Genomic DNA, 6,668 nt, shown 5'->3' on the forward strand with positions numbered 1-6,668 from the left:
CTCTTCCCTCCCTCCCTCCCTCCCTCCCTCCTTCCTTCCTTCCTTCCTTCCTTCCTTCCCAGGCATGAGCTGACCAGCCCCAGGCTGGGCGCCTCTCTGCAGTGGGTGTCAGTCTCTGGGGTATCCAAAGGTAAGCAGGTGGCCATGTTTGAGGGACAGGTGAGGCCAGGCCTCAGGTGCCACACAAGACCACTTCCTTCATCCTCAGATGGCCACCCCTCACCTTTGACTAGTGGCATGCTATTTATACACTAGAGTCTTTCTTGAGAGCATGGGGGGTCAGTGATTCTGGTTGCTCATCACATGAACAATGTCAAGGCCAACACACACATCCACAGACCCTGTGAGCCCATTTGGGTATGGCCATAGACAGACACTAGGGAGACAAGTTCTGGATGAGTCATAGCTGCACAGTCCATTTTAACACAAGCTGAAATTCTTCTTCCTGTATGTTGTACCTGTTTGCTACCCAGGACCATGAAAACCTGGTACCTTGCCAACACTGGTTTCCCCTTGGGGTGTGTGTGTGTGTGTGTGTGTGTGTGTGTGTGTGTGTGTTGTTTTCCCTTTGGGGTGTGTGTGTGTGTGTGTGTGTGTGTGTGTGTGTGTGTGTGTGTGCGTGTGCGTGTGTGTGCCTACACATACGTGTGTGTGCAGGTATGGACACTCTGTGCTTGAATGCAGAGACCAGAGGAGGGCATCGTGTGTCCTGCTCCATCACACTCTGCCTCACTCCCCTGGGACAGGGTCTCCCTCTGAACCCGGAACCTGCTGTCTTTTCCCTGGGCTGGCTAGCCAGCAAGCCTCAGGGGTCCTTGGGCTCTGCCCCAGCAATACAGCCGTGTTCAGCTTTCACATGTCACGATGGCTCGGAGCTGAGGTTCTCACGGTTGCACAGCAAGCACTCTCACCCACTGAGCCTCCTCCCGATCCCAGCTTCCCCTTTAAAGCAGCTGCCAACACACGTGAAGGTGACTTCTCATCCTCCCCCACTGCCGTCCATCAGAGCATCTTCTGCCCACTAACCATTTGTGTTTCCCTTGTGAATTTCCCATCAGCCCCTTTCCCGTTTTTTTACAAGGCCAGTTTTTCTTCCGTTGTTACCATTTTTCCCGTATAGGCCATCTGCATATCGGGGCTGTGCTTCCTTCGTCTTTGACCCATGTGGTAGGGACAGGCCCAGTGTAGGCCTGTTCTCCTAGGGCAACTGTTTGCTTTTCTCTCTTACGCTGGAGAGTGTCTGGGTTGGTACAGTAACTGTCATCTGTTCTCCTGGCCTGGTTATGCTTGTCACTGTCTTCTACAGCACTGAGCTTTCCTTTGTTTACAAGGCCGTGTGTAATGAAGACGCTAACCCAACTGCCTACAAGGTGCCTGATGCTGTCTCTGGAGTGGAACCATTCAATTCCCTTCAGAGAAGACTCTTCGTGATCACAAACCATCAGGACGGGTCTTTCAGTTATATGACTGCAACACATGGCCCCGATCCATTCGGCCAAAGGTCAAGTGGGCGAGGACAGCCATAAGGCCATGTCTGCCAGACTCGTGGTTCGTGTTGTCAGTGGGAACAGCAAAGAGAAACTGGAATTGGTCAGAACAAAGCGCCGTCTCACCTCCCTCTTGGCACCTCTATCCACTTCTGTTGCTTCTGAAGAATGGTCTGATGAGCTGTGTGTAATGCCCTGTGATCTCAGCCATGTTGTCATAAAGCCGACAGCTTGGTAAAAGCTGGGAGGAGCCATTAGGCCGATGGAAAGGCCTTCAAGCAGGAGGCAGGGCGTCCTCATGGCTGCCTATGAAATACTGGGGTTTGCTGGAGAGCCCGAAGGACCATCATGTCAAAAGTAAGGAAGGCAAAAGCCTTGCTAAAGCCATGAATGATGGCCAGGGTGGCCGTCGGAGGCCAAAGCTGCCCTGGTGCTCTGTACAGCCCTGAAAGTGACAGAGAAGCCACCGGCGGCATTTACAGGGACCTAAAGGTTAGTGGTTTGTCGATGTCACCTCACTTGGCTCTCACTGTAACCATGGAAATAGGAATTGTTCCCATTCAAAGATGAAGAGATGTTAGGGGATTTGTTCAAGCCCACGGTCAGCACATGTGAACTGGAATTCCAATCAAGCAGGCTGAGCCCTAGTCTCAGAACAGAAAAGAATAGTTCCTTGACTCAACAAATTTCTACATTTAAAGATTTACTTATGGGCTGGAGAGACAGTTCAGTGGTTAAGAGCAGTTTCTGCTCTTCCAGAGGATCCAAGTCCAGCCTCCATCAGTCATGGGGGTGTGGGGGGGCTTCAGTTCACAGCTCTCTGTACCTCCAGTTCCAGGGGATCCAAACCCTCTTCTGGCTTCCATGGGCACCTACACACATGCGGCATTTATTCATACAGACACACACACACACATAAATAAAAGGAATAAAAATAAATCTTTAAATTGATGTGTGTGTGTCTGATTCTCTATATATGCACCATGTGTATGTCTGGTGCCCGTGGAGGCCAGAAGAGGGTCCTGCAGGCCTTACCCCAGCCACTCCCATAACCCAAGTTCCCACCTCTTAGCCCCACCTCCCGGTCCACCCTCAGTCACATCTCTTGACCACTGTGTCTTCTCCCCCACCCCCACATACACACTAGATCCCTGTTCTCTGTCCTGGATGGGACACACATACATAGACACACATGCACATGCATGCACACACACGCACACGCACACACATGCACACAGCTATACCACGCAGTCATATAATGAGTTCCTGAGTACTACCCAACCATTGTTGTGGCTGGAGAACCCTAAATCACCTACCTACTGGGTCTGGGGGTCCCCTCCCTCTGACTCTTGAGGGTCAGGATTACAGTGTAGCTGCTGAAAATGTTCAGTACAGACTGGCAAACACTGTGGAGGGCGGAGCTCACTGGGCTTTGGAGGAAGTCTGTGCGTTTTTAGTTACGAACTTTCAGCCTCTGGAAAAGTTTGTTTCTTGAGTGGAGATGCCTCCTCCAGCCCTGCTGTTTTCTGTGCAGATATTGAGTCCTGGTTCTTCTCTGGGACCTGCCGAAATCAATGGTAACAGTCATGCGCCCCAGAGATGCCAAATGACAAGTATCCCCATTGTTGCAATCATTGAAGTTTGCCATCCACTGAGTGGACAGGGGATTCTGGGAGGACTTCAAGGGGAGGTCAATCTACATCGGCAAGCGCTTTGCAGTTTGGGAATGACTTTAGACTCATTGCCCCAAACGATCTTTGTCGTAAGCATAGTGGATATTTTTGGTATGCCCAGCTGTACCGAGGAGTCATTGTCTCCTCTATGTGTGGCAAAGTCCGCTGCCTTCCCTTCTAAGGCTGCATTTAGGAGCCTCCAAGTCCAGACCCACATCCAGATAGCCCTAATTTAATCACACTTGCAAAGGCCTTGCTTTGCTATGCAAGAGGATATTCAGGGCTGGGGACGTAGCTCGATAGACTGCTCGCAAGGCATACACACTCGGGCCCTGGGATGGAGTCCCAGAGATTAGGATATAGGGAATCTTGGGAGTAGGGGCACGGTATGAACTCATGGTGAATCAGTTTTAGAATAAATCATAAATTGGTAACAAGGGCAATACATAGTAATATCATCAGCATCCTATAGGCGCTGACCAACCGGTCCATGTACTCTAGGCCCAGTTCAGTCTGTACAGCCTTGGGGTACTCTCAGATCAGGTCCTCATCCTCACTGCATAGAGGCCAGAACAGGACGTCTGGTGTCTTCTTCTCTCGCTGTCCACCTTATTGCCTTAAGACAGAGCCTCTCGCTGATCCAGAAGCTCGCCCTTTTGGCTAGGCTGGCAGGCCACTGGGCTCCTTGGGTCTGCCTGTCTTAGCTCCCCAGTGCTTGGGTTACACACCCAGCTTTTACATGGATGCTAAGGATTTGAACTGAGGCTCTCGTGCTTCACAGCAAATGCTATCATGCCCTGTGCCATCTCCCCGCACCTGTTGTGTGTGTTCTTATGTATCAGAGTATTTTTAAATAACAGCAAATACAGAGAAAGCGCTGCATGTCAGGCACATTTATTGAAAATCCAGGATATTCCTTCACGTGTCTCAACTACCTCCTTTGTCCCAGGCTCTCCTGCCAGCTCAATTTATTTCCAGGGCCCACTGGGGACCGACATGGTTTCAGGGCATCATTGCCATTACATCGTCACCCACCTTTCCCAGTGCACACAGAGAAACAGTAACAAAGTCAGTTCCCTTGTTAATGTTCCATCCGCTCTGGTGTTCCAGTCAGGCTGGGAGGAGTCCCTCTAGCAAGAGACCCCAAGAAAATATGGGTCACAGAACAGAGAAGATGTTTCTCATTCATGCAGGGAAGCAGAGGGGTGTGCTTCTCATGGTGGGTGACACTGCCTCTGGTGATCTCGGGGGTCAGAGATGGAGCCTTTGCCATCCTGACCATGGGGTTTCTGAGGTACCCCAATGATGTGAGTCCAGTGGAAAGCTAGGAATGGGGTCCAGAGCCATAGTCTTTCTCTCTGACAAGGGACATGGAAATTGCACTTGCTGCTATGCTACAAGCTAAACCGTGTCTCCTCCCCGAAGCTTCGGCTGATTCCTAACCCCTGGGCCTTGGATGTGACTGTGTCTGGTGGCAGAGTCTTTAAATAGGTGATTAAGTTGATGAGGTCACTAAAGTATACCCTAATCTAATGGAACTGCTGTCCTTTATAGGAAAAGACCAGGATACAGACACACACAGAGGGAAGACCATATGAGCCGCGGGGAGAAGACGGCCATCTAGAAGCTAAGGAGAGAGGCCTTGGGAGGAACCAGCCCTGCCCACACCTTGGCCTTGATCTTGTATGTTCCAGAACTGTGAGAGATGAATGCCCTGTCTGGTGAGTCCTGCTCACCGCAGCCCCAGCAAACTGACACACACTGCCCCTCACATTTCCCTGATGAGAAAGGCCACATGTCACAGCAGCTCCAAGTGAGTTAAGAAACTAAACAGCCAGAGCGTGCCCCCACCTCACTCCTGTGGAGGAAGGGATGACACGGGGGTGGGTGGTCATGTGTGTTGGCCAGTCCACAAGTGGATGTGATTACCATCATGGCATGGTTAGTGAGGACTGTGACTGGGACGACGCAAGCTGCCTGGCTCTCTAGTGGGGATTCTGAAAGTGTCAAGTGTGTTTAGGCAGTTGGCTCCAGGCGCTAGAGAGACGGCACCACAGTGAAGAGCAGATGCTGATCCTGCAGAGGTCCAGAGTTTGGCACCATGTCAGGAGGCTGGAAACTGCCTCGAACTCCAGCTCCAGGGATCCAACATCTCTGAGCTCCTCAGGTACCTGTACTCATGTGCACACACCCACACAGACACACACACATACACATAATTAAAAATAAAAAATTAATCTTTTTAAGAGAAAAATGGAAAGAAACAAGAAATGGTTTGGTTGGTAGAATTTTGCCTATCACACACGAAGCCCTGGGTTTGACTCCCAGAACCACACACACTAGTCATGGTGGTGCACATGTATAATCCCAGCACTCCAGAGACAGAGGCAGGAGAATCCAGAGTTCAAGGCCATCCTTGGCGGGCTGGGCTAGGGTCAGGACAGAGGGTGAAGACAGGGCAGGGTGCTGGCACCGAGAGGCTGACCTGCTCTGTACCCTGGGCCCCATGTCATCTTTCTGGCCGTACCCACTGGACTTTCCTGTCTTCCCTCACTCAGCTTTCTGCCAGTTGCCACCAAGATCCCTGGCCATCCAAGAAAATGCTCACCTGAAATGGGATCCATCTACGTTCAGGAAAGGGGGAGTGGGTAGAGTTTCAGGAACACCTTGTTCCAGTCTCCTCCAGGGCTAAGGGGTATCTGTGCAGCACAAAGCCAAGTTTCTTCCAGGGCTGGGGAGTGTCCACTCAACACAGAACCCAGCCTGACTAGGGTTTCCTTCACACAGCACAGACGGACCAATCAATGACTGTTTCATGATCTATACATACGCATGCACATTCGTGCACACACATGCACACATACAAATAAATAATTTTAAATCTCATTCCAATTAGAAGAGAAGACATGGGTTTTTGGCACACCTGTAGAAGTTTAAAATACGTAGCAGTCAGTATAAGCAAGGTTCCACCTCGGTGAAGGGACCAGAGTCTCATGTGCTTCCTATGTCCTGAGCAACCTTTCTTTCCTTCCCCGTTGACCAGTGGTAAGCAACCACATGTGCTCAGGAGATGAACTCAGGCACCTGTTTGCAAGCCGGCCTGGTCAGTGTGGTCAGCAAAGTCAGTATGTAAGCTGCCCAGGAGGAGGTGAGCCTCCCCTTCTCCCCAAGCCAGACCATGAGCACATGGCTACAAGTGGTGACACAGGGGTGTGGGAGAGGAGCTGGAAACCCTTACACCCATCTGAGAAAGCAGAGACTGCAGGGAGAGGGTGGCCCAGCTCCCTCCATGCCTGCTGCACACGGTGTCTGGAACAGGCAGAGCTGTGTAGGTGGCCTTGGAGACACCCTGGCTCCTGTTTGTGGTGACACGGGCTGATAATGGCAGGTGTGGAGGCCACTGTCCTTGCCCATGTCTCATTGGGCACAGGCTGCACCGGTGTGTGTGTGTGTGTGTGTGTGTGTATTGTGTGTGTGTATGGAGTATATATGTGTGTGCATGTATATG

General features: G+C 51.2%; 1 pseudogene; it reads left to right on the plus strand.

The window, feature by feature from the left end:
* The window catches only part of LOC103745374, a 14,155-nt pseudogene that overhangs the window by 1,120 nt on the left and 6,367 nt on the right, over positions 1–6,668 (plus strand).

Source organism: Nannospalax galili, unplaced genomic scaffold (assembly GCF_000622305.1).
Source record: "Nannospalax galili isolate Female #2095 unplaced genomic scaffold, S.galili_v1.0 scaffold302, whole genome shotgun sequence".
In the NCBI taxonomy this organism is placed as follows: Eukaryota; Metazoa; Chordata; class Mammalia; order Rodentia; family Spalacidae; genus Nannospalax; species Nannospalax galili.